Source organism: Cervus canadensis, chromosome 18 (assembly GCF_019320065.1).
Source record: "Cervus canadensis isolate Bull #8, Minnesota chromosome 18, ASM1932006v1, whole genome shotgun sequence".
Lineage (NCBI taxonomy): Eukaryota > Metazoa > Chordata > Mammalia > Artiodactyla > Cervidae > Cervus > Cervus canadensis.
The window spans coordinates 14890298-14898248 of NC_057403.1; positions in this window are offsets into that span (position 1 = coordinate 14890298).

Here is a 7951-nt window from a genome sequence, read left to right on the forward strand (position 1 = left end):
TCCTCCAGGGGATCTTCCCAACTCAGGGGTGGAACCCGGGTCTCCTGCATTGGCAGGCGGCTTCTTTACCACTGAGCCACGAGGGAAGAATTTTTGGGAGGGGGGTTGTGACTATAAGGGACACAAGGTGCTGTTCCTACTCTGCATCTTGATCTGGGTGCTGGTTGCAACTGTATGCTCTATTTGAGAAAATGCAGCAGTGCAAAAAAAAAAAATGGAAATGACACATGCACTTCTGAAAAAGTATATGACATTACCACTCATAAACATAAGCAAACAGCTAAATAGCTGAGAAAAGCAAAACCCCAGTCCTCTATATTATTTTTTCTGGTTCCAATCTATATGAACTCACTCTGTAGACAATAAAAGTCCTTCAAGTAACAGGTCTCACCCCTCAATGGATTAACAAAGTATTTACTCAGTAAATAACAGGTTTGGGGATGTCCCTGGTGGTCCAGTGGCTAAGACCCCTGCTTCCAATGCAGGGGGTCTGGGTTCAATCCCTAGGTAGGGAAGTAGACTTCACATACCTGCAGCAACAGACACGGCAGTCAAATAAATATGTAAATAACAGGGTTTGTGGGAGGCAAGAGGAAAAAATTTCTTATAGTTGTATTTATTTATTTGGCGGCCGTAGGGCTCTGTTCCTGCATGCAGGCTTTCTCTAGTTGTGGAAAACGGGTGCTACTTTTTGTCCCGTGTCCAGGCTTTTCATTGTGCTGGCTTCTTTTATTGCCAAGCATGGGCTCTAGGGTACTCAGGTTCAGTAGTTGTGGGACAAGGGCTTAGTTGCTCCCAGGCATGTGGGTTCTTCTCCGACCAGGGATGGAACCTGCCTCTCCTGCGTATTCACTGGGTCACCAGGGAAGTCCTGGAAAATCCTGATAAAATATTTCTTCCACTACATACCGAAAATAGCGAGCATCCAGGAGGGTGTTTATGACCAGCGGATCCCTGTTCGAAGTTTTCCTTCATTTCCTTTTCACGACTGCCCCGTGGGGTGGGTACTCTTCCCATCCCCGCATTACTGAGGAGACCCCAAAGAGGCTAAGCCCTAGAGAGCCAGAACCAAACCAGGCGCTCGGACCGCGGGCCACACACGCAACCCGCAGAGAGGACCCCCCAGGCGGGGCCGGGATGGGGGGTGCGGTTCATGCTCCTGGGGGTCACTAGCTCCTCCACTTCGTGGTGCTCCTTGTCACTTAGGCACTGACCCTTCCGGAAAACCTGCTCATCATCACCTTGGCCCTGGCCGACCACCGCCTGGCCATCCGCCAGGGACTCCTTCCTGCAGCCCTTCTCGTTGCCGGAGGTGGGCTTCACCCCGGCAGTGACCCCGCAGCTGCCGGCCCACCTCTTCAAGGGACGCGGGACAGTCCCCCGAGCCGGATGCTTCGCCCAGACGGGGCTCGACTTCACCCTGGGCCCCGTGGAGCCCCTGCTGCAGCGGGGATGTCCGCGGACCGCTGCCTGGCCACGCCGCCCCAGTGGTACCCCGCGCCCTACGCGCGTGTGCGTCTGCCAGGTCCTCGGACCAGGCGGCTGGGCGGGCGGCCTCCTCTTCCTCACTGGGCCCCTCACCTGGATGTCCTCTCTCCGTCTGTGGCCCCAGCATGCTGGACCACTCCCTCTGCGACAGCACGCCCTTGCTGGAGCGGGTGCGCGTGGCCACCCGGCCCCTGCCGCTGGCGTCCTTCCTGGTGGCCGGGCGCACCCTGCCCGGCGCTGTGGCGGGGCCCGGTCTGTCCTAGGGATCTGCATCACTGGCACAGGCCTGCACCTGCCCTTCTTGAGGGGCCGCCGCAAGGCCTTCTCCACCCGCTCTTCCCACGTCTGCTGATCTCCCTCACCGCGGCGAGCTGCTCAGCCTCCCGCGCCCTGCCCCTTCTCTCTGTACCTGAGCCCCAGGCAGACCGCGTGGCTGGAGCTCTAAAAAGGAGGGACATTCTGCCACGCAATCGTGTCGACCCTGGTGAACCCCATCGTCTGCTGCCTGAGGAATGAGCTGGTCCAAAAAGTTAGCAGGGATTTGATGATCAGGGGAGCTGAGGTTTTCTCCTAAGAAACTCAAGGCTTCCAGAGGGGCTGCTCGGTATTTAATCCATTTCTTTTTTCCAGTGAAGGCCTTGGAGAAAAGGTTTGCTAGTTGGAAAGCTGATGGTGGTTATATTTCTGCATTCTAGCAGAATAGAAGATGAAATGGATTGCTCCTCTGCTCAGAAAGCACAGTCCTTTGGCAGTAACCATTGAGACTGGAGGTGAGTTTGAGTAAGCTGCGGGAGTTGGTGATGGACAGGGAAGCCTGGCGTGCTGCAGTCCATGGGATGGCAAAGAGTCGGACACGACTGAGCCACTGAACTGAACTGATGGAGACTGCTAGTCCTTCTGCTTATCCAGTCTCCAGGTTAGTAACAGAAGACTTTGAATTTTATCCGGACACATAATGTCCAGTTAGGGACATTTCCCATCCTTCCTGCAGCTCTTTTGCTCTCATGACTGAATCTTAGAGGATGGGGTGTACTGGAATGATCTGTGTGTTTCATGGACTGTGATTTCATAAGAAAATTGCCTTCTCTCCATTTTTCCCCCCTCCCATCTTCCTGCTGCCTGGGGAATATGACCTCTGTGGAAGGCCAAGAGGTGGAAGCAACTGTTGATAGCAGAGACTCCATCGAGCTTCCCCAATGGCTGGAGGGTAAGGAATCCACCTGCCAACGCAGGAGACACGGGTTCAATCCCTGGGTCGGGAAGATGCCACGGAGGAGGAAATGGCTACCCCCTCCAGTATTCTTGCCTGGGAAATCCCATGGACAGAGGAACCTGGCGGGCTACAGCCCAGAGGATTGCAGAGTCGGAAACAATTTAGCCACCGAAAAACTACACACACCGCATCAGTCTGGGACCCTGGATGAGCATGCGGAACAGCGCCGCCTGCTGGCTTGCATCAACCGCAGGCATCCTCTGTAAACGAAAATGAAGGACTATTTTATCTCACCACTAGGATTCTTGGTTACATCAGCTTACCATAAACTTCCCTGGTAATACGGCTATAAAAGAAAATTCTCAGAGTAAAACCTGGGCTGGAGAAGCCAAGATAAAGGGACAGAACCTGGAATTCCCTGGCCGTCCGGTGGTTAGGACTCTCTGCTTTCACTGCGGGTGGGTGCAGGTTTAACCCCTGGGCAGGGGACTAAGATCCCACAGGCTGCAGAGCCAAGGGGAAAAAAAAAAAGAAAGGAAGGAAGACAAAGGTGGGAGAGAGAACTGCTGTGGAAGTAAAAAAAAGTGTGCACTCTGGGGTGGAGAGGGTATTCCAGCACAAATCAGGCTGGGCTCCAGGGACCACACTTGTTCAGGAATCCAGAAACTGGAGCGGAGGTGAGAGCTCTCCACTGCCTCCCTCCCCGTCCCCTCTCAGGTCTCACCCTGTTTCCTTTGGAATAAACTTAGTTTTGTCAGTCTTACAGGTCTGTTCCTGGTGGTCGTAGGCTAACTGGGCAAGAGCAATACATATCAATAGGTGCAAACCACGCCGTGTGCCCTGAAGGATAAGTCCGAGATCCTAGGAGAGCTTCTAAGAGAGAGACATGAGCTAGTCTGTGATATTAAGAACCTGGCAAATTTTCTTTAAGTACCACCCATTTTTGCTCTATGTTAATTTTTGAAATAAATTTTATTTTTAAATTTATTTTTGGCTCTGCTGGGTCTTCATTGCATTGGGGGCAACTCTCTAGTTGCGGTACGCGGGCTTCTCATTGCAGTAGCTTCTCTTGTTGCAGAGCACGGGCTCTAGGGAGTGCGGGCTTCAGTAGCAATGGCCTGTGGGCTCAGTAGTTGCAACTCCAGGGCTCTTGAGCACGGACTCAGTAGCTGTGGCCCACGGGCTTGTGTACCTCTCCACAAGTGGGCTCCTCCCGGACCAGGGATTGAACCCGTGTCTCCCGCACTGGCAGGCAGATTCCTTACCACAGAGCCACCAGGGAAGCCCCCTCAGTGTTCATTTTCAATGTCGTCAGCAAGTGGTGGTCCCGGGGAGGAGCAGTGGGAGCCTCTGGGGCCGTGATCTGCTAACATCTGACTGTTCCGCAAACCCGGTGGGGGAGGGACCAGTCAGGCTGGGAGCTTCCTGCCGGGGTCTGCGGTCAGAGAGTGAGGACAGGGCGGAGGAAGCGGCTCAGACTCGCGGGACACAGGAGGCTGGACTGGGACCAGTCGACAGTGGGGCCCTGGGCAGCGGGAGGACCGACTCTGTGGCAGCTTGGGGAGCTGTGTGATGTCTGCAGGTCACCTCACTGCTTTGGCCTCTTTCAAACTGGAGCATCGGTCTGCTGGGGTGATAAGTGCCCTTCCAGCTGCTAAGCCTTTAAAAGCTTGAACTTTGGAGCCAGACTGACTTGAGCTTGAAGGTCATCTATCTTCTAGACTTGCTGTACAGGTCACACTCTCTGGGCCTCCCTCGGAGCCTCAGTTTCCCCATCTGTAAGCTGGGAGTGATGGTTTCTCTTTTGGCTCAGATGGTTATGAGCTGGGGGATGCTGGTGGTGATGAGCATGTTTGGGGCGGGTAGCGCTTGATGTTTTCTTTATGTGACAACAAAGGGGGTGACCGAGGATGAGACAGCTGGATGGCATCATTGACTCAATGGACATGAGTTTGAGCAAACTCCCAGAAATAGTGAAGGACAGGGAAGCCTGGCGTGCCACAGTCCATGGTCTCAAAAAGACTCAGATGTGACTTAGCAACTGAACAACAACAAGAGTGTGTGTAGGCCACCACTGTGATAGCCCATGGAGCAGCCTGTCATCTCACTCAGTTGCTAAGAACTCAGCATTTTGTCACATCTCATGTAAAAGCAAGTCCAGCTTACAATGCGTTCGTGAGTAAGGTAGATTATACCGATGATGGCGCTGAATGGGGGAAGAGAGAGTTTTCATCATATCGCATAGAGTAAGAAAATTAAAAATTCCCTTTAATCACTGGGACTTACCTGGTGGTCCAGTGGTTAAGGATCTGCCTTACAATGCAGGGGACATGGGTCCAATCCCTGGGGGTTGAAGATCCCACATGCCGAGGAGGAACTAAGCCCTCATGCCAAAAATAGCCTGAGTACCACAACTAGTGAGTCTGTACATCACAATGAAACAAAGATCCTATGTGCCAACTAAGACCCAACAGTGCAACTAAGACCCAACACAGCCAAATTAAAAAAAAAAAAAAAAAACTCCTTAAAGAAAAAGCAAGGATATGTCTAAAAAAACTAGGATATGTCTCCCCTACATGAGGGAATTCAGATTTACAGTCAACATGAAAATCGTGTCTCAGACTTCTGCCAGAGATTCTTCATCATACTTTATCCAGCTTATGCTCAGATGCTCGGTCCTCTCTGACTCTTTGCGAACCTGTGGACGGTCACCCACCACACTCCTCTGCCCGTGGGCTTCTCCAGGCAAGAATACTCGAGTGGGTTGCCATTTCCTCCTCCAGGGGATCTTCCTGCCCCGGGATCAAACTTGCGTCTCCAGCATTGTCAGGCGGATTCCTTACTGCCGAGCCACCTGGGAAGCCCCCAAATTTCTTGACCTCCTTACATTTCTTTCCACTTATTAACACACTAGCATATTTACAAATAAAGATATGGCATTGCTGGGACTTCCCTGGAGGTTCAGAGGTTGAGAATGAGCTGCTGGAGGCACAGGTTCCATGCCGGGGGGGGGGGGGGGGGCGGACTAAAATCTCACATGCCAAAAACGAGAGAGAGAGAGACAGAGATGTCATTGTCTACAATCAGAAAATCACATCTTTTTGGTGAGAGGGGAAAAGTCTCTAGAAGCATTTTAGGTGTCTCCTGAATTGGCTTTTAAAAAAAAAAAAGTTGTCCCTCCTTTTCTGTAGAAGCAGAAGTTGAAGTCACGCAGTGGAATGGCTCCTTTCCTGTGTTTCCAGAAACAGTGCTGAGCCCAGAAGGCCCAGAAATTGCCAAGTCTCTTCCTTCCCATGAGAAAGAAGGGTTTTCTTGAAAGAGTGTTAGGAAACAGCTTAGTGATTCAGCTTCCCTCCCCTCTGAATTCCTAGAACTATATTTTTCCCTCCTGGGAAAGGAGGGGAAGAGGTAAGGTAATGAGCATGTCATCAGGGAAGCCCTGGTCTAACCTTTAGAGGGTGCAGCCTAGCACCACCTTCTTTCTCGCCCCCTGCCTGAGAACTCGTGTGACTAACCCCTGAATTCCTTGAATGCATTCCCTGTCCCGGCTCAGAGCCTGCACCACAGCTCCAGGCTGCCTCCTTTGGTTCATTGTCTATTATCACCCTGAATCATCTTTCCTGGTGCAGGTCTGACTCCATCCCTCCCATGCTCAAAACCATTCCATATCATACAAAGGAATAGTGTTGCTGTTTAGTAAAAAACTCATATCTCACTCCTTTGCGACCCCATGGACCATAGTCCACCAGTCTTCTCTGTCCATGAGAACTGCCATCAAGAATACTGCAGTGGGTTGCCATTTCCTCCTCCAGGGGATCTTCCTGACTCAGGGATGGAACCTGGCTCTCCTGCATTGCAGGCAGATTTTTCACCACTGAGCCCCCAGGGAAGTCCCACAATAGAATATTATTCAGCCATAAAAAGGAATGAAGTGTTAGTTGCTCAGTCATGTCCAACTCTTTGCAATCCCCATGGAATGTAGCCCACCAGGCTCCTCTGTCCATGGAATTCTCCAGGCAGGAATACTGGAGTGGGTTGCCATTTCCTTCTCCAAGGGATCTTCCCGACCCAGGGATTGAACCCAGCTCTCCCGCATTGTGGGCAGATTCTTTGCCATCTGAGCCACCAGGGAAGCCCCCCCGCCAAAAAAAAAAAAGGAATGAAGTACTGATATATACTATTACATGCTGAATGTTGAAAACAAATGTATAATATTGCCCATGTGTGGAGTTTAGAAAAATGGTGCAGATGGACTTATTTGCAAAGCAGAAACAGATGTAGAGAACAAACGTACGAATACCAAGGGGAACGCAGGGATGAACTGGGAGGCTGGGATTGACATATGTGCACGGCAGATAACAGTGAGCGCTTACAGTGCAGCACGGGGACTCCGTTCATTGCTCCATGGTCACCTACATGGGAAGGGAATCCAAAAAAGAGGGGATCTGTGTACACATATGGCTGATTCATTTTGCTGTACAGTCAACGCTAACACAACACTGTAAAGAAGCTATACTCCAATAGAATTAATAAAAAGAAAGAAAGAAATGTAGACCCTCACACCCTCTAAAATAGAATTTTTATTTCAATAAGGTCTCCTGGTGATGCACATTAGGGTTTGAGAATCACTGCCTGGAGACATGATTTTGCAATTGTACCCAGAAATCTTCACTAACCCCAGTTCCATTTCTTAACCACTAAAATTTTCTTTTTTGAAGTATTGTTGATTTACAGCATTGTGTTAATTTTAGGTATACAGCAATGTGATTCAGTCATATAATACATATATATTATTCTATTTCACTGTAGTTTATTACATGAAAAAGCCATATTGTTTATATATGAATCCAGCTCTATTCTGAGTCCAGAAAACGTGACTGGCCCTCACGAATCCCTCCCCTTTCCGCTAAGCACAGCGGTCCTGTCTTTGCCTCTAGAAGCACTAGCAGTTGAAGAGGCAGACTTCCAGTGTGGATGGTGGTTGAGAAAAGAGGGAAGTGGGAACAGGACAATTAAAGCATGTCACATGTAAGCATCAGAGCCAAACACCGCATCTCTGAAATTCCCACTTTACATAGACCATGGAAGGACTTAGGCTTTGTCCTATTTCTTCATTTCCTCAATAAGCCTGTAAAAGTTTGGGGTGAAGCTTAGAAAGCTCTTTCAGGCTTTCACTTTTCCAGAAAAAGCCCCAGGGCAAGCGGTCAGGGGAGAGGAATGTGAAGACCGTAGAGGGTGTCCACATTGCAT